The sequence below is a fragment of the Sarcophilus harrisii genome, chromosome 1 (genome assembly GCF_902635505.1).
Source record: "Sarcophilus harrisii chromosome 1, mSarHar1.11, whole genome shotgun sequence".
In the NCBI taxonomy this organism is placed as follows: Eukaryota; Metazoa; Chordata; class Mammalia; order Dasyuromorphia; family Dasyuridae; genus Sarcophilus; species Sarcophilus harrisii.
Window position 1 is genome coordinate 195,540,107 of NC_045426.1, and position 21,318 is coordinate 195,561,424.

Below are 21,318 nucleotides of genomic sequence, written 5' to 3' on the forward strand. Positions count from 1 at the left end.
TGAACTTTCTATGATTAGACTGATACTGATGGTTACATTTTTTTTTTTTTGCTTTTCCTTCCTCCATCTCTTTCTTTACTCAAGAGAAAGTGTAAAATCCCAAGTTTATCTTTTCTTCAAACTTTGTTTACATTTGTTTAATAAGTACTGATGACAGCTAAAATCCGATCAATTAAAATTGCTTCTAGTGAGTATTTGCACTACTTGTGTAAGGGAATTACAAAAACAGAGAGTCTATGTAGAGTGTGAGAAAGACAGATACAGAGAGCAGATGCTTTAGATGAATTGTTTGGCTTAGAGCACTTTCCAACTTGGGGCTCATGTTAAATGGGAGAAGATTTTGTTGATTCTTATATTTTATGAATTCCCAATGTCTGGGTAGGAAAGTATGGCTATGGAGTTTTCTCTTAGACAAATGGTGAAGAGAAAGTAGATTTGCTTTCTGGTTAGAAATAAACTGTGACATTGACTCACATTAGTCTGTTTCTTATTGTGTTCCCTTAGGAACACTAAAGAGACATCTCATTTCAGATATGGAGACAGGAGTAACTAAAGAGTTAACCATAGATGATGGGAGCAGGAAATAAATGGATAGACAAGGGAAGTAATGTTCACATTCCAAAGATAAAGCAGAGGAACAAAAGTAAGAGATACTTCCCTCCTGATTACTTTAATGTGGGACACTTTACAATTTATAAAAACAGCCCTTACAGACACATCTACTACATATCTATTACAAAGACTAAAATAACTAAAATCGTCCTTTCTTAAAGGGAAGCTTTAAAATTACTCTTTAGCTTTTGAAACATAGCCACCAAGACATCATCTTCTACTTTTACATTGCAGCTAAAAGCTGTTATTGTGTTTCACATTTTAAGGTAGCACTGAAAATGGGGCTTTTAAAAATAATCAAAATAGCATGATGCATGGAAAAGAAAAACAAATCTCCAAGTTGACAACAAGGGATAAGACTACACATAAATGAATGGAACATGAGACATATTTCAAATTCTGTTCTCAGATTCTTCCTAGAAAATGCGTATGGCTTTAATACAGCAAAATTGTTTTGTTGAGACTAACGCTCTGTTGGCAAAGCCAAGAAGCAAGTAAAAATATTTCATAGAGAAGAAATATTTGCTATTAGATTTTTCTGTTTTCTCACATTCATATTTTTGAGGAGAAAGACACCCCCAACAATATCAGGGGCTCCCTGGTCGGTGTTATGGGTATGATGAAAAAAATTGCACTCAGTTTCCAAGTTAAGGGACAAAGATTTATTACTGTCCTTGACAGCATGCTAAAGTTCCAAAGGAGTTTAGCAAAGGGCAGAAGCAAGAAGAAATTATATTGCTGCTTCACTGCAGGCCAATTCCAGGAGAAACTAACAAAGAGTCAGAATCAAGAAGATATGGGAAAAAGATACAAAGATTAGATTGATATGCTAATATTATGGTTTAGAGGTACAATTGTGGAGTGGCAGGGGTGGGATAGTTCCCATCGTTGAGTTCTGCAGTTCACAAAGTATAGTCTTTATTTCATCACAGAAATCATGTCCCAAAGAGATAATTTTATACATTATAAAAATGACTGGCATTGAAAAAGGAAGGCCTGGGTTCAAGTCTTTTCTCTTAACTCATACCCTTTCTGTGATCCTAGACAAGTCAAAGAGAGGTGTCTCTTTATGCCCAGGCAACTCTCTAAAATGATAAATTGCAAAATATTTGCTAATATATATTGAAGGAAATTTTTTCACAAACATTTCTCTGTGCCAAGGAAACCATTGTTATGGATCAGGAAGAAAAAAAAAGATTTTCTTCAGCTTTCAGATAGATCTAGTTAGGTTTTACATAGACAATGTGGGAATTTGTTTTGCTATACATTTTTATTATCATGCTTTTTTTCTTCTTTTTCAGTTAAGGGTTAGAAGGAAGATGGGAGAAAGAGAAGGTAGATTTTTATTGATTAAATAAATACATTTGAAACATATTTAGTGCTGCTTAAACTAGAAAGATTCATAGGTAACATCTTATGTAATATATATTATATTTTGTTTCTTTGGGCTTTTTAATATAATTTTTATAATATCTTGAGTTTTAATTTTTTCCTTTCTTCCCTCTTGCCTCTCCTCTTCCCCAAGAAAGCAAGCAATTGGTTATATGTTATATATGTATAATCATATCAATTTTTTTTTACTTTAGACATGTTATGAAAGAAGAAACAGAAGAAAAGGAAAAAAACACAAAGAAAAAATTAAAAAGTGAAAATAGTATACTTCATTCTCCATTCAGACTCCATATTTCTTCCTTTGGATGTGGATAGCATTTTCCATCATAAGTCTTTTAGAATTGTTTTAGACAACTGAAGTGTTAAGAAAACATATGATTATTTCTATCCATCACAGTTAATTATCACATAATTTTGCTATTACAGTGTATAATGTCTTTATCTTTAGCTCATTTCATTCAGCATCAATTTGTGTTTTTCTAAAATCTGCCTACTCATCATTTCTTATAGCACAATAGTATTCCAATTCATTCATATACCAAAACTTGTTTAGTCATCCCTCACCTGATGGATATTCTCTTAATTTGCATTCTTTGCCACTATTTAAAGTGTTGTTATTGCTGGATCAAAGGGTATACACTGTTTATAACTCTCTGGGCATTGTCCAAATTGCTCTCCAGAATGGGTCAAAACTCTATCAATGTATTAATGTTTCAGTTTTACTACTTCTTGAACATCTATTGTCTTCCTTTTCTGTCACATTAGCCAAAATGATAGGTGATAGGTATACTTCAGAATTGTTTTAATTTGCATTTCTCTAATCAGTGGTGTTTTAGACCATGTTTGCATATGACTTTAGATGGTTTAGTTTCTTCATCTGAAGAATGTCTGTACATATCATTTGACCATTTATCAGTTGAGGAATAACTTTTATTCTTATAATTTTGATTCTGTTAACCATATATTTTAGAAATGAGGCATTTATCAGAAACATTGGCTGTAAAAATTATTTCTGAGATTTCTAATTTTCTTCCAATCACCATTGCATTAGGTTTTTTTTTGTGTGTGTGTGTGAAATTTTTAAAATTTCATGCAATAAAAATTATTTATTTACATTTATAATTTTCTCTATCTCTTGTTTCATCATAAATTCTTATCTTCTCCAGAGATCTGAGAGGTAAATTATCCCTTATTATCTTAATTTGCTTGTGGTATCATCCTTTATCTCTAAATCATGTATTTATTTTGATCTTATCTTGGTATAGGGTGTGAGAGATTGGTCTATGCCTAGTTTCTGCCATCATCTTTTCCTGTTTTCCCATCAGCTTTTGTCAAATAGTGAGTTGTTATTCCAGAATCTGAGGTCTTTGGGTTTGTCAAACAAAAGATTAAATTCATCATTTACTAGTGAGTTTTGTATAGCTAATCTCTTCCTCTGATCCATCACTATCATTTCTTAGCTGGTACCAAATAGTTTTTATGTCTGCACAACTAATATAGTTTTAGATCTGGTACTGCTAGGATACTTTACATATTTTTTTTCCATTAACACCCTTGATATTCTTGACCTTCTGTCCTCTCAGATGAATTTTCTTCTAATTCTTTTAGCTATATAAAATTATTTTCAGTAGTTTGATTGGTTTCTTTTGTTTTTAACTTTGAAAGTAAGAAGTTCTACATAATAAACCTAAACTTGTGTGAATGATGTCATAAAAAGTAACATGGAAGGGAAAAGGAATTTTTTTTTTTCTGCTGAAGGCCTCATTAATCATATTCCTGTAACTTTTTAGTTAACTTACATTTCACTTTCCTGCATTTTCTATAATTCAAAGACAATGGAAATCTTAGTGTTTCCTATTCAGTGACTTTTACACTGACTGTTCATCATTCTTGGAATTTTTTCCCTCTTCATATCACTTTTTTTTTTACTTTTACTACTATTTATATTAGCTTAAATCCCATTTATTGTAGATGTCTGTCCTAGTTCCTTCTCTCCTTTCATAATCTGTTTTGCGCCCTCTCTTTGAGATTATCTTCCATTTTATTCTCTCTGTCTCTCTCTCTCTCCACACACACACACACACACACACACACACATCGTATATATCTTGGATATAGAATATTTTCCTTGTTGACTCCCTACTTAGATTACCAGCTGAAATGAGACTAAAAACTATTTATGTCTCACTTCATATTCCCAGTTCTTAGCATGGTTCCTAGTTCCTGCTAAGTCTTTCATAAATGCTTTAGTGACTATATTTATATTTTGATAATGAATTGAAATATCTCAATGTGTCCTTAAATACTGAATGCATTTTCATTTTTAGAAGTGAATAAAGTAATATGTTTTTCTTTTTTTTGTAAATAATGAATTGCTATATGTTTATTTAGTCTCAAAAGCAGCTAAAGGAGTACATCTTAGCCCTTGCATTAGTAGACATTGTAGATTATTTGGAAGTCAGGTATGTTGCTGAGCACATTTAGCATAGCTGCAATTTTGGCACCACTTGAAATATGTAATTGCTTTCTGGGTGAATGAAAAAAAAAAGGTGAGATAAGACATAACTTGCCATTTTGCACTTCTTGTTATAAAACTATCATAGTACTAAAGTGAAGCAAAAGGGAAAAGTGATTCTATCTCTTAGAAGCCTGTCAGGAAAAAATATAATTCTGACTAAATTCAAATAATTTAAATGTAAACAGTTTGGAATTTAACAGCTTTCAAAATACCAAATCCCCATGTTACTATTTTTTTTCAATGGTGTTATTCTGCCTTTGGGTGAAGAATATATGCTATAGTAGTAAATATTTTCTATTAGAAAGAAAATTTATAAAAAGTCAAATCAAATAATTAGAAATTATTTCAATTCTAACAATTTCATTGTTAAAATTAAAAGATGTAGATATCCTTACTTTCCTCTTCTTCAGTATCTGCTTTGTGTAATAATATTAACAACGGCAATAGCAAGATAGTTTTCTAAAGTCTACAAAGAATTTTACAATTATTACATTATTTTATTTCCACAAAACCTTGGGAAATAGGTGTTATGATCACCCCAATTTGCAGATGAAGAGATGGAGATTGAAAAATTAAGTGACTTTCCTAGGATGACAGAGTTAATAAGTATCTGAGGCAAGATTTGAACTAAGATCTTGCTCAGTCCATCAACTATACTCCCAGCTACTGAATAATGTAAACTATTTTGTTTATCACCTTGGCCTCCACAGTCTAGGATTACATCTGCTATTCATTGTATGAAGGCCACAGTAAATGAACAATCTGGCTATAAAATATGTACGGTAGAATTTTACCTTCTCATAATCTACTTTATAAAAGTTTCTCTACTAATTTATTATTCTATCCATCACTTCACTAACCTAATAATATCTTTCCTTTGTGCACACACACACACACACACACACACACATACATGCACATTTTAAGTTGTAACACTGCATTTTAGGAATGAATGAACAAATTAGAAGAACAGAGGATAGTTTATTTATCATATCTGTGGAAAAATAAGTAATTTGTGACAAAAGAAGAACTAGAGATCATTATTGATCACAATATAGAAAATTTTGATTATATTAAGTTAAAAAAGTTTTTATAGAAACAAAACTAATGCAAACAAGATTAGAAGGAAAGCAATAAACTGGGAAAACATTTTTTACATTCACTGGTTCTGATAAAGTACTCATTTCCAAAATATATAGAGAATTGACCCAAATTTATAAGAATTCAAGCCATTCTCCAATTGAATTGGTCAAGGGATATGAAGAAACGATTTTCAGATGAAAAAATTCAAACTATTTCTAGTCAAATGGAAAGTTTTTCCAAATTATTATTCATTAGAGAAATACAAATTAAGACAACTCTGAGATACCACTGCACACCTTTTAGATTAGCTAAAATGACAGGAAAAGATAATGACGAATGTTGGAGGAGATGTGGGAAAACTGGTACACTGATATATTTTTGGTGGAATTGTGAATGGATCCAACCATTCTGGAGAGCAATTTGGGACTGTGCTCAAAAAGTTATCAAATTGTGTTACCTTTTGATCCAGCAGTGTTTCTACTGGGCTTATATCCCAAAGAGATCTTAGAGGAAGGAAAGGGACTCATGTGCAAAAATGTTTGTGACACTCCTTTTTATAGTGGCTAGAAACTGGAAATTGAATGGATGCCTATCAATTGGAGAATGGCTGAATAAATTGTGGTATATGAATGTTATGGAATATTATTGTTCTGAAAGAAATGACCAAACAGGATGATTTCAGAAAGGCCTGGAGAGACTTACATGAACTTATGCTAAGTGAAATGAGCAGAACCAGGAGATCATTATACATGACTACATATGATAATCAACTCTGATGGACATGGCTCTCTTCAACAATGAGATGATTCAAACTAGTTCCATTTGTGCAGTGATGAAGATAGGCATATACACTGAGAGAGAGGACTATAGGAAATGAGTATGGACCACATGATAGTATTTCTGCTCTTTCTGTTATTGTATGCTTACATTTTTATTTTCCTTCTCAGGTTTTTTTCTTTCTTTCTAGATCTGATTTTTCTTGTGCAACAAGATAACTGCATAAATATGTATACATATATTAGATTTAACATATACTTTACCATATTTAACATATATTGGACTACCTGCCATCTAGGGGAGGGGATGGGAGAAAGGAGAGGAAAAGTTGGAACAGAAGGTTTTTACAAGGGTCAGTGCTGAAAAATTACCCATGCCTATGTTTTGTCAATAAAAAAGAAATAAAAATAAAAATAAAAGGAATGAAAGGACAAATAAGTTTAGTTTCCAGCAAATTCAGTGTCTACCTCCCAGGAGAACACTTCTTGTTTTCTTTCATAAATGTATATACATATATATATAGATAGATAGATAGATATAGATATATAACGTATGTATATATATATATATATATATATTTATATGTATAATGTATGTATATATAGAGAGAGTATAATCAATAATATTCCTTTTTTGTTTTGAACTATAGATTAAGCTAACTCTTTTAAGACCTGGATTTCTTGTGAAATTAAAAGAAATAATTTTCTCTCTCAAATTTAGTGAAGTACTGCTAGTTGACAAATTTTACATGCTGAGAATGATGTCAGACTGATTGCAAAGTTAGATTGATTCCAAATTCTAAACTCTTTAAAGAAGAATAAAGCTTATTTTACATATGGAAAAAACTGAAAAGCAGGAATGAATAATCTAAGCTAATTGGAAAATGAAAAATATTAATTTAAAAGCCCAAAAATATTAATTTAAAAACTCTCATAAAAACAATCATTCCCCCCCCATGAATAACGTGAAAAGCAAATAATTTTTGGAAAAATGATTAAAGGTAGAGAAAAGGCAATGCATTCTGTTTGGGAAGTAAAACTTTTTGTTATAATACTATAAGAATGTAATGAATTATCTCCTATTAAACATTTCTTCAAAACTTTTACTTAGAGGTCTTTATTGTTTTTCACTTATGTACAAAGTGAATACTATTTACAATCCTTTACCACATATTATCATTTTTCAAACTGAAGAATGATGCACTTTTTCTTTGTGGTAAATAACTGGCTTCAGTAAAATACAAAAATTCACCATTATTGTTTGCCTGATATACTCTTAATTTGTTCCTTTTCTAGCATTTTTAGTTGCAAGCCCAATTCATTGACCTTCTCTTTCTCTACTTTATGCAAGTAAGCCTCTAGAGATATGAAATTTCCCCTTATTACCGCTTTGGCTGCATCCCACACATTTTGATATGATGTCTCATTATTGTCATTTTCTTGGGTGAAGTTATTAATTATGTCTATGATTTGCTGTTTCACCCAATCATTCTTTAGTATGAGATTATTTAGTTTCCAATTATTTTTTGGTCTACTTTCCCCTGGCTTTTTGTTGAGTGTAATTTTTATTGCATCGTGGTCTGAAAAGGATGCATTTACGATTTCTGCCTTACTGCATTTGAGTTTGAGGTTTTTATGTCCTAATATATGGTCTATTTTTGTATAGGTTCCATGAACTGCTGAAAAGAAAGTGTACTCCTTTCTGTCTCCATTTCGTTTTCTCCAGAGGTCTATCATATCTAACTTTTCTAGTATTCTATTTACCTCTTTGACTTCTTTCTTATTTATTTTGTGATTTGATTTATCTAATTCTGAGAGTGCAAGGTTGAGATCTCCCACTATTATAGTTTTGCTATCTATTTCTTCTTGCAGCTCTCTTAATTTCTCTTTTAAGAATTTAGATGCTACACCACTTGGTGCATATATGTTTAATATTGATATTGCTTCATTTGCCTGATATACTCTTAATAAATTATTTTTGTCATTTCAAATTCATACCATAATTGGAAGTGATCACAGTAACAGTTATTATAGTGGGGATCAGTGAACTATTTTTTATGAGCAAATTGTTCAGTTATGTAGTTAATTACGATTTCAAATGCATAAACAACCTTTACATTTACTAATCAATGCCATGAAAAATTGCATTCCCTGCTGTCTCCTGAGCTATGGTCATAATATTTTTTTTAATAAACCAGTCAGGCAAACCCACGACACTAGGCATATATCTAAGTTTAATTCACTGGCTTTATTTCTCTTCTTTTCCCTGAAAAAAAGAGTATGAAAATGAATTCTCAGAAATGAAGTGTCCTGCTAATACACTGTTAATAGAATTGTGAATTAGTTGCAGATCATTCTATTGATATAGACTATAAATATAGATATAGAAAGAAATTACTGGTATCCTTTAAGGCAGGTGTGTGTAAGTTTTTCTCCTTCAAGGACCATTTGGATATTTATAACTCCATTTGCAGGTCATACAAAATTATCAAGATATAAAACTCAAGCAGTGGGAGGGTGTTATATCTAGTTTTCAGATCATCATTGTCTGTGGTTGTCTTCACAAATGATTTCTTGGATCTTATACAGTTCAAGGGTTTGATGTTCCTTTCCCTGACTCTCTCATGCATAGGAATGTTGGACAATGAAATAGGACTAGAGACCTCCTTTTTAATTATGAAGCACATTACTCAACACATTTTCTTTTAGTGATTATTTAGTTCTTATTATGGTCCTAAGTATTATCATAGTTCTGTCTTCCAATAATGCATTATCAAACTGTATATGTGTATATGTGCAGAATACTATATGTGACATAAATGGGGATTAACATAAAATGGTTTATAATCAAATATTAAAACCTGTGCAACAAATACTAAGTGCCATGGTAGAGTAATTGAGCTGAGGACTCTTTAATTCAATGATTTATAAAGAAGTCATTAGAAATATGAATGGGAATACCAGATTATGAATACAGATGATACTTATCTATTAGTGGAAGAAAGAATTTAAGTGTTTTGACATTGACCTTAACACTTGCAAAATTACTAAGGAATTGGTAAGCAATTAATTTACTAAGCCTTTAAACTTTGGGAAAGTTTGGGAAAAGAGAAAATATTGGCAAAATGGAGCTGAAAAGAAATTGAGGTAAAATAAATGGCATCTTGAGTGTGTCATAGAGTTATAATAGACTTATGTGTGGTTTATATGTGTGCAAGAGTGGTGTATCAAAATATTTCAGTGATAAGCATAATGCCTACAGAACTGAAAAAAATGCTTGGCATAAAATAGGTACTTAATACATGTTTCTTTGTTGATTAATTGGGAAAGGAATTTCCAAGAGAAATGAACATATTGTATATTACTTATCTTTTAAAATTATTTCCCAATTAAGTTTTATTTATGCCTTCTAAATGAATTGAAATCTCTCTTGTAACAAAAGAGAAAATTCCTCAAATATCAAAACTACCAATTCTTCACTTACAAAAGTATTTATGAAATGACTAATATTCATGGCCCCAAATAGGAAATAAAATTCTGTAATGGTGAAATAGGGTTGAACTGATCCTGTGCAGTCCAAATGCACTCTTCTTTCTCACTCCCTGATGCCTTGAATTAAGAAACATCTGGCAACATAAAGAGACGGTCAAGTTGAGATGTTTATGAAAAAAACAATACTAAATCTCACAAATCTATTCTTTAACTGACTTTAAAAAATAAGAAAGTGGGAATAAAGTTAGAACAAAGTAGAGGACACCTATTTTGTTGTTTGTTTGTTTCTTGGATGACTTGTTACCATCTATAATCATTCAATTTCCATGTTGTACTTTTAGAAGTCATTTTTCATAGTTTAAAGAATTGGGCTAAAAATATGGTAGAAACCAGCTATCTATCACTGTGCCATAACTATCACAGGGAAAAATAATTGTGACCTTTCCTTTTTCCTCAACCTCCTTTCATTAGGAATTTCAAAACTCAGCCCTAGGCATTAAATGAAAGCATCTGCCATCTTGTACAAGGGCTGATCTTGAATTAATTTCTTTTTTTCTCAAAGTGTAAAGAATTACAAATTTCAGGAGATTTGTGGTTAGCCAATGTCCTGCCGTTTGTTGTTACATATAATATATGCCACATTGTCTCTAAAGAGAATAGAAAGTTTGTTTCCTTCTCTATTTTCTGGAGCAAATATTGATTATTGCATTTAATCTGACTATGGTAGCATTTTTGGTTTTCATTTCCATTATTATAATTATTGTGTGCATTGTATTTTGATTCTCCTTCCTTTACTATATTAATACATGGGAATACATATAATCCCACATTTCTCCAAAATCAATTATTTCCACTGTTATTGTTTGTTTGTTTGTTTATATGATAGATACTGGATTGGTATGATATTAATACAGGGAACTCTCAGGTGAGTAAATCAATTCTAGTAATGTAGTTACACTTTAATTGTAGAGAATTGTCTAGAATACTGAGGGTTTAAATTACTTACCAGACTCATGCAGTCATATATAGACATAGACATAACTACAGATAGATAGACAGACATATAAAGACATATGTCTGTCTGTTTATCTATCCCAAGACTTAAACCCAGGTCTACCTGGCTCTGAGGCTGGCTTTCTAACATGTTTCCTCTTACTGCTCTTATATTCAATTATATTTATATACCATAATTTGTTTTGTGATTTCCCTTTGGCCAAAGAGTTTTTGTTTGTTTGTTCTATCACACACTCAAAATAATGTCATTTAAACTATATGAGACATCTTCTTTTAATGACATTCTTTCATAGGTCCAAACTATTTTCTAACATGTTTAAACCAATTCACATCTTATCAACACAGTGTTAGTTCATTTTAAAGATATAACAACACTTTTATGTGCAATAAAATCATTCCCCATTTTCAAATAATTATAATAATAATGTGATTCTAACCTATTTGCCTCAGTTTCCTCATCTGTAAAATAAGGATAATAATAACTCCTAACTAAAAGGTTATTATTAAACTCAAATGAGAAAATATGTAAAGAATTACAAACCCACATCAAATATGTTAATGTTAGCTCATTTTAGTATTAAAATCATAATAATAACTAGAGAAATATTCTAGAGCTTTCTGACTATGAATAAAAGGTAGATTTGTTTAAGGTCAATAATAATTTTATTTTCATATTAATTAGTTGGTCAGCCAATAAACATCTATTAAACTGTTTCTATGAGACAGGCTATCAGGATATAAAAAAGAGGAAGGAAAAAAAAATTCAGGCCATAAAAAGAGGTAATAAACAACCTTGCCTTCAAGGAGCTTACAATGTAAGAGGGAAGATAATAAACAAGACATGTGTACAGATAAGCTATATTAAGGAAAATAGAAAAGAAATGTCACAATGTGCTAAAAAAGAAGATAGGTTGAGAAAGGTTTCCTGCAGAAAATGAGGTCTTAGTTATGCCTTTTGAAGGAAGTCTTAGAAATCAGTGGATGGAGATGAAGAGGAGAATATTTCAAGCTTGGCAGACAACAGAGAAAATGCCTAGATCAAATGAATGGTATATAGTAGTCAAAAACCAGAAAGTAGATAAAAGAGTATATATGTCAGAGTAAGATCTTAGAAGACTGGAAAAGAGTATTGACTGACCAATGTTAGGGTTTTAACTCTAAAGGACAGGTTTTGTATTTGATCCTGGAGATGACAGGGAGACATTTGAAGTTTTTGATTTTTTTGTGGTGATGGGGATGACATGATCACACTTGTGCTTTAAGGAAACTATTTTGGTACTTGAATAAAGGAAAGATCGGAGAGAAGAGAAACTTGAGGCAGGGAGACCCAGTAACAGGCTATTGCGACAATTGAGATGTGAAATGATGATCCAAGGGAGATAATAAGGTCACCAACTGGAATAGCACAGAGGAAGAAGAAAGAAAGCCCAGTTTGTATCTCTGTGGGAAATCTATGGTTAGAGGGTTTGATTTGGGTAGAAGTACAGCAAAGGAGTATTAGAAGGGACAGGCAGATAGGGAAGTGGAAAATCAGAAGGAAGTAGTATGACAGAAATATAGAGAAAAGAATACAAAGAGAGAAGGAGAGAAATGATCAGTAGGGTCAATAGCTTCTAATAGATTGAGGGGGATAAGGATTTTAAAAAGTTGATGGATTTGGAAATTAAGAGATCACTGATAAATTTGGAGACTCCAATGTTAGTGGAAGTATGAGGTCAGAAAACAGATTGTAGGGCATTAATAAGTGAGAAGAAAAATAAATGGAGACACTTGTCACAAAAAATTGTTTCAAGGAATTTGGCTACAAAAATAGAAGAAATATAAGAAGAAAGTAAGTGGCAATGAAGAGATGAAGTGGAATTTTTTTTCCAAGATGGATAATAAGAGACTAAGTTGTAGGAAAGAAATCAGTAAGTAGGGAGAAACTGAAAATTAGAAGTACACTGAGGATAATAGAGGACATAGTTTTTTGAAGGCTATGGGGTTGCTAGAGCAGATAGAGCGGAGAGCCTTGATAAGAAAAAAATGCCACTTCATTATGCAAAACAAATGAAAAAGGAAATAGTGACAGAAAGCATCTGAGTAATATAGAATAATGAAGAAGGGAGAAAAGAATGACCACAGGAGGAAATAGGGGAGGTTTGAGGAGAAATGAAAACATTTGGAAAAGTCTCTGTGAAAAGTGGGAATAGGAGTTAATGAAGGATTAATGAAGAAGGATTTCTTAGTGACAATGAAGTCCCAGCTGAGGTTAACATAAATTTCTAGGTAAGTTAGAATTGGTTTGTGATTTTTCTCAAAGTACATTTAGCAATATATGTGTAGAAGCAAAGGTAATGGATGGTGGGGATTAACCAAAGCTGAAGCTCAGCATGCTGCAATTAGTAATATGATAACAGTGATTCATGAGAATTATATAAAGTTGACCTTGTACACTAATGGGATCAAGATGGGGAAAAGAGAGGACACTGAATGGTACAGAGAAGGTGATCTGGAGAAAATTAAGTAATTAAAGGATTGGAAGTCACAGTGTGAAGAATAAAATAATATTGGTTAAGGGAAGGCAGAAAAAGAGATGGAAATCAAATATATTATGATCAGATAATGAGATTTTAGAATTCTTAAATATGGAGGTGATACATGTGATCAGGGACATAACCATCTTTGTGTATAGCTAAGGTGAGGTTGAGAAATAGGTTTTATGAAATATGTTGAGAATCTGGCTATGTGGGGGAGAATCAGTATGTTGAAACCATGAAGTATGAAGAAAAGGGTTGGGAAGAAAAAATATGTGCGAACTCATTGAGGAAAAAAAGAGAGTAACCTAGAGGTTTGCTAAGAGGGATTTAGTAGGATGTTGATTGGGTGGTAAGTACAAATAGTAAGGTTATAGGAAAAACAGGTTCTGGAGGAGTTAGGGGGAAAACACTGGAAATGTCAAAGGAAAACAAGTGTACTATAAGCTTTCTGCCTTGACCAGTGAGCAAATGAAGTGAGGGAATAAGTGAAAGTATAGTTAATTCTAGAAAGAGTGACCCGGGATGTTGGAAATAAAGGTTTCATCATTTTCTCAAAGTTCATAGAGCAGCTAAGTTGTGAAATGGATAAAGTGTCAAGCTTGAAGTCAGTAAGATAAGAGTTCAAGTCCAACCTCAAGCACTTAGCTATGTGACCCTAGACAAGTCACTTAAACTTGTTTCTTCAGTTTCTTCATTTATAAAATGAGATGAGAAGGAAAGGGAAAACTACTCCACTATCTTTTCCAAGAAAACCCCAAATGAAGTCACAAAGAATCAGACACAACTGAAATTTCTAAATAATAAGAAGATGGAAAGAGTTGGAGAGAAGAAAAGGAGTTTGTTGTTTACAAACAGACTTTCTTGAAGTCATAGTGGAAGATATATAAATCGTGTTCTGTTGAGAGTTTGAGATGAAAGAATTGAGGAAGATTGGGATAAAAGTCAGGTAAGAGGAGAAGTATAATGGATTCAAAATACCTGGAGTATGTAGGGTATGACCAAATATAAGAATGATCATTTTTAGTGGAAGTTGCAACTCTTTCCCTCCCAATATAGGCTGGAGATTAGGCAGAAGACAAGTACAATATAAATTTTAAGATACAAGTCAGGTCATTATTCACTTCTTCCCTAATATGACTAGAAATTAGTGAGTAGGTGGAACATTTGGAGGTAGAAGTAGAAAGTGCTTGTTAATAGATGAAGTCCTGATCTATAATTTTATTCTTCCTTCAGTGAACAGTTGCATCAAGAAAGGAAAAGTCTGAGTCATAGGAAGATCCCTTCTCACTAGAGAGCCTTCACATAGTAAGAGTGATTAACAAGAGATGGAGGTTACTTCACTAGTCCATATCAGTCTTCTCTGAGGGGATTTACAAAACATGAAATACAGTACTGCTGTCCATGAAGTTGATATGGTGATGATCAGAGAAAGACCTCCTAGAGATAATAAGAAATGTGTTTTCACAGGAGTCTTTTCTAATAACCTTATCCACATACAAGTCCTATCTATCTATGATTATTGAAAGATCAATGGTGACTTGTAAAAAAAAGAAATTATGTATTATTTGGAATATACTATCAGCATCCAAGACACACCCAAAAAGAAATAAATGAGACTTTTGGAAGTTGCCTCTGCTTAGCATGAAGTAATAATATACTAACTGTCATGACTTCAATTAACCAGACATCTTTGTGTCTTAGTAACTGATTTGATGTAAAAGGTTAAACAAAGAACAGAATCAATATTGTTATATTTTTGTGCTAATTGAAGATTAGTGATGACAACACTAAACAAATTGTAATCAGGAAAATGTGGAGAGGAGAAGGAAGATGGTGGTGACTTAAATTGAGCACACATTGAATTTGAGACACCATCACCCTATCAACTTAAAGATATCCAAAAGGTAGAAGGGAAGATTCTGACCAGAAATGTGACTCTGGGACTGCTATATAAATTTGGAAGTTGTCTCCAAAAAGGTAACACTTGAAGCCATGGAAATGGATGAGACATAGAAGGGAGATAATAAAGAGAAGAGAAACTAATGAGAACAGAGCTGTGGGGAGATATATGCAAGAGTTTAAAGGAGTGTGATTAATCCATTTAATTCAAGACCTTCAGCTTTTGAATCCAGTGATGATCATCATGTTTTGTTTTACTTTTCATATTTTCCTACATTCAATTTTTGAAATCTTATATATCTTTCTTCTTCTTTTCAAATCACACAAATTTCTGTGAAACTTCACCAATACACTAAACAAGTGACCAGTCTCTCCTGTTAACTCTGTCTTCACTCTCTATAAATCTTTTATTCATATGTTGGTTCATCACCCCTATTAGATTATAAATTGCATGTGAGGAGGAACTGTTTCATTTAAACTTCACTTACTGATCATCGCTTACTACAGTAAATTGCACACAGTAAATGTGCTTCATGAATGTTGATTTTGTTGAATGTTTGCATGAATGAATGAATTAATGTCAAAACTAAACTAATGATAACAATACTAAAATTCACTAAAATCTCTGGTGTGCCCCTGATGGTATACATGTAGAATCTAAGCTAGAGCAGAAGAGGAGAATGATGGGGATTGTGTTTACCATAACAGCTACCAAAGGAATTGCTTATTGCCTTTGTTCAGAGGTGAAAAAAAAAGCTAACCATAATACCAAAACATTACTAAGCCTGTAAACATTTTTTGTGTGATAACATTGAGATAAATGTAACTGCAGTATGAAAGTGGAATATCACTCTCAGGAATTCTTTACTTTTTACCTTAATATTTGGGAGATGAAGCACATGGGGGAAAGCTCATAATTCTCTTAACCAAAAATATGTTCATCATGTAGTTTAAACATCACATAAAATGATAAGTGAAGAAAGACATTTAGAAATAATTGTACAAATTAATTAAGACCAAATAATGAGGAAAACCAGAAAGATGAGTAACTGAAAAAAGAACTAATAAAATGTAACAAATAGAAGATGAAAGAAAAAAACTGGATTTTTATACATCGGACTTCTTTGATAAAAAAGTGATATAACAATTTTTTGAAAGATGATTTTTTTCTTTAGCTATGTTTGAAAAAGTAAAATCAGTAAATGCCAAAAAGACGTCTAAGAAATGGAAATCTCTTATTTAGCATATGTACTATTGAACCAATTTTAGTTTCTTTCATAGAAATTAATTACCACATCATGCTCCCTCCCCAGTTAGTGGTTTTTCTATAAAATGGAAAGGGGCAGCCTTAATATTTTAAGTGTTAACAATATCCCAGTTTTCTCTACAGAACCACAGACAGATCAGATATATGGAATAATGTCTGCATGGCCCTCCTCCCTTTTAACTTTAAATGAGATTTTGTTCACTGCCAGTAGCATCAGAGATAAATGCCTCAAAAAACATCAGGAAACTTGCAAAATTTATTGAGTTTTCTTAGCTAATTCATTAGTAGATATCCTAAAGCTTACTCAACTCTAATTACATGGTCTCTAAAAAGTCTGCTGCCACTGGCTATTATTTGTTTACTTTCTCAGGAAAAAAAGCATAGATTTATGCATGCACACACACAAATAACCCCTAATATTCAATAAGAAAACAAAAAAAAGTGATAATGTTATCAAGCTCACAAATGAATTGTTTAAATTCATTTTAAGCACTCGAACCTTTTTAGTTTTTGAAAATTTGGTGCTTTATGAATCTTAATATATATTATTCCTTCTCATTCATGCCAGAATAGCTTGGCTTTTTACTATTGATCATTATGAAAGATTGGACTTGTTCTTTCTCCAAAAAGAAGTAATTTATCCCTCAACAGGCAATCTGGTAGGCTTCCTGCTCCCAGTACTGGGCCATATTGATGCCAAATTTAGTGTTAATACCCACACTTCGTAGCTCACTACTGGAAAAAGGAAGTTGGCACAGGATGAATTTCTTGAGCCAATGAAGCAAGAGTATGGAGTGCCAACAGGTATGTTAGTGAGGTTCTTCCTTGGAGGAAGGAAAAGACAATTGAGATGCTCCCTAATTAAAAAAATTAATTGGGCTATTGCATGAATTTCATTCTATTTTGTACCTAATCCAATTAAAATGATAAGTAAATTATTGAGTCTTGTGGAGAGGCTTGTTTAACAAATACGTTGGGAAGGTAAAGAAGGGGATAGTTAGTAAGTGAGGATAGGGGCCAGATATTGTGCCTTGCAAATTAGCTGAAGCATTTGGTATTTTCAATCATTCTAAGTAATTAGTAAATCTCCAATTGAAAACAAAAAGTGAATAGCAAAATTGCCACAGACCTTCCAAAGAAAATCTAGAGCAGAGGCGTGTTAGCAGGAAAGATGAAATCGAATCTAATAGCACTGCCTAGTGATAGGGGTCAGATTATGACATTGTACTTCAAAATAAAAAAAAAAAACTTAATGTAACAATTGAAACTTTTTCTGTTTAATGATCTGACTACTGTAATGATGACAAGTCTAGCATTTGGTCATCCCATAGTGACCCTAGTGCTTGTGGACTTTAGTAGAGCCAAGAGAAGCTAAAGAAAGAAAAAAGTATTTTGATAGTAATGTGCTGTGATTCATGAGAGCTGTTGGAATACATGGGAGCCACCTGACAGCGGCTGCTGGAGATCCCACCCAGACCTGAGGAATGGATCTCCTCTTGTGAAAGGATGATACAAGGAGATTGAGAGGCAGTTGCTGTTCTCTGATGTATCTGATTGAGAGGCCATTGCATTGTCTGACCTCTATCCTCTTCCCTCTGCCCCCAATTTATCTCATTCCCAATCTGCAACACTTGTCAGCAAAGGCTGCTCTGCAGCTTCTTTAGATGTTATGATCTACAGCTGTGGAGGCTCTCAGAAAATTGACCTATCCCTTAACAGTAATGTAAATAAACATTTACTTAAAATGCAAAGAAAAGTTGTAACAACAAAAAGAAGGATCAAGGCTTCAAGTGACAAATATTGTTAACACTCAATTTGCAAGTTACAATATCCCAATGCTTCAAAAAAATGTGAAATTTTGTCTTTTCAGCTTGCTTCTCATCTCTGATGATTAACCTGAATTAGTCTAGAATGGCAAACCTGAATTAGTCTAGAAACACAAGAAAAAGGAGAAGAAGTATACTTCTAATACCAATTCATCATCAATATATGGAAGACTGTGCAGAAATTGAATGCAGGACCCTCTCCATCTCTCTTGGTATCTAAAAATATTTTGCCTTCTTGTAGTAATATCTTTCAAAAGATGGATGAAATACCATGGAAAAACTATGCTGAATATGATTCTCACTAAAAGGGAGAAATTGAAAATAATACTGGAGAGAAAATTATGAGATTCTTGAGTTCAATCAAATCTTCATCTGAGAATGTGTGATAGAGAAATAGTGGACATCTGGGTTAATTTTGGCATCTACACTAGATTTGGGAAAGTATATTTTGAAAGTTTCTGAGAAAATATAGATTAGAATTAAAAATCTTTAGTGAGAGTGGATGCCCATTAATTAGAGAATGGCTGAATAAATTATGGTATATGAATGTTATAGAATATTATTATTCTGTAAGAAACTACCAGCAGGATGATTTCATAGAGGCTTGGAGAGACCAATATGAACTGATGCTAAGTGAAAGGAGCAGAGCCAACATGGCAACAAAACTATACAATAATCAATTCTGACAGACATGGCTCTCTTCAACACTGAACCGGTTCCAATTGTTCAGTGATGAAGAGAGCCATAATACACCCAGAGAAAGGGCTGTCTTAACTGAGTGTAGATCACAACATAACATTCTCACTCTCTCTGTTGTTATTTGCTTGCATTTTGTTTTCTTTCTCAGCTTTTCTTTTTCTTCCTTCTTGATCTGACTTGTCTTGTGCAACAAGATAACTATAAAAATGTATATATACATTGGATCAACATGTATTTCAATGTATTTAACATGTTTTGGACTATCTGCCAGCTAGGGGAGGGGGTGGGGGGAAGAAGGGAAAAATTTGGAACAAAAGGTTATGCAAGGGTCAATGTTGGAAAAATTACCCATGCATATGCTTTGTAAATAAAAAGCTTTAATAAAAAAGAGAAAAATATTCAGTTATCATAAGGGATGGAAGATGCTCAAAAATGAAATCCTGAAGAGATAAATTAAAACAATTTCAGAGAAGGGAAATTTCTCTGAAGATACCTATGTAAATTTAAAGGAAACTAATCAACTCAAATTTTAAACAAAAATAATGTAGAACAGACACTATAATTAAATATAACTCAATATAATTCAAAAAGTCTAAATACTGTAATGCAAGTAATATTAATAATAATAATAATAAAATCTCTAGAAAACTGTTGAATAAAAAGCAATGCATGACCTTGAGTCTGATAGCCATCAGGAAAAAAAAATAATGCATTTCAAACACTTTGACATAAAGTTATTAAGTTCAAAAAATGTTTATAACAGACATTTCCCCCAAAGAAAACCTTTAGATGAAAAAAAGATAAGACCATCTGAATAACATAGACAGTTTTTGTAAAGAGGCCATTTGACCTATAGCGAGTCAGCCTTTATGTCAACAACAACTGAGCTCAAGTCCTGTTGCTGATATGTAAGCTTCAAATTGCAGAGCAGGTGCTAACTTCATTGACAATGGTTCTTTCCTCCACTTAGAGGGTATAATGTTCAACTCAAAAATATTGACCACAGTAGATACACTTTTGAAGCATTCCTAGATATAGAAAAAATAGCAAAGGGAAGAAAAAATGTTATTTAAGCAGAATGTTTGAGCAGATTATTTGATTTGTGAACTCTACAAACAATAGAAACACAAGAAAACCAAATAAACCAAATACAAAGATAATCAATGAAGTTAGTTGTCTCCTGTTTTTAGCTTTTTGCATGTTTTTTTCCTAAACAAAGGAATAAAAGAGAACAAAAAAGGTCATAAAGAATAAAACAAAACCATCAAGAGATGTAAAAAAGTAAAGATTTAAAGGGAACTTATAGAATCAGAAGTGAAATTTAAAAATTTAATTAATACTCTATGGTCCAAATCTTGTCCTCCTACAAACAAACTAAATAATTATGAAAGAAAATAAGAGAATATAAAGTTGTATAAATTAGGAGAAAAATAATAAATGACAGAAGGAACCTAGTGCTATGTCCCAATAAGGTTCATAGACAAATAGTAAATAGATAGTAATTCATTAAGCTTCTGTACTTTTTCAAAATGACATAGTAAAAAGGGAATGGAATGAGTTGGCTCAAGGGAAGGATAATAGAAAAAGATTCTTAACCTCAAAGGAGAAAGTAAAGTTTTAATAGGAGGAAATACTCTTACCAGTTGTTTCATTGGTAAGGTAGTGAGATTGTGAATATTTGTATTAGGTTCCCAGATTTTCTTTTTATTTCCCCTTTTTTATTATAACTTTTTATTTACAAGATATATGCATGGGTAATTTTTCAGCATTGAATTTTAAATTGTAAAACCTTTTGTTCCAACTTTTCCCTCCTTCCCTCCACCCCTTCCCCCAGATGGCAGGTTGACCAATATATATTAAATGTGTTAAAGTATAAGTGAAATACAATACATGTATACATGTCCATACTGTTATTTTGCTGTATAAAAAGAATCAGACTTTGAAATAATGTACAATTAGCCTGTGAAGGAAATCAAAAAATGCAGGCGGACAAAAATAGAGGGATTGGGAATTCAATGTAGTGGTTCATAGTCATCTCCCAGAGTTCTTTTGCTGGGTGTAGCTAGTTCAATTCATTACTGCTCTGTTGGAACTTATTTGTTGTTCTCATCTCATTGTTGAAGAGGACCACGTCTATCAGAATTGATCATCATATAGTATTGTTGTTGAAGTATATAATGATCCCCTGGTCCTGCTCATTTCACTCAGCATTAGTTCATGT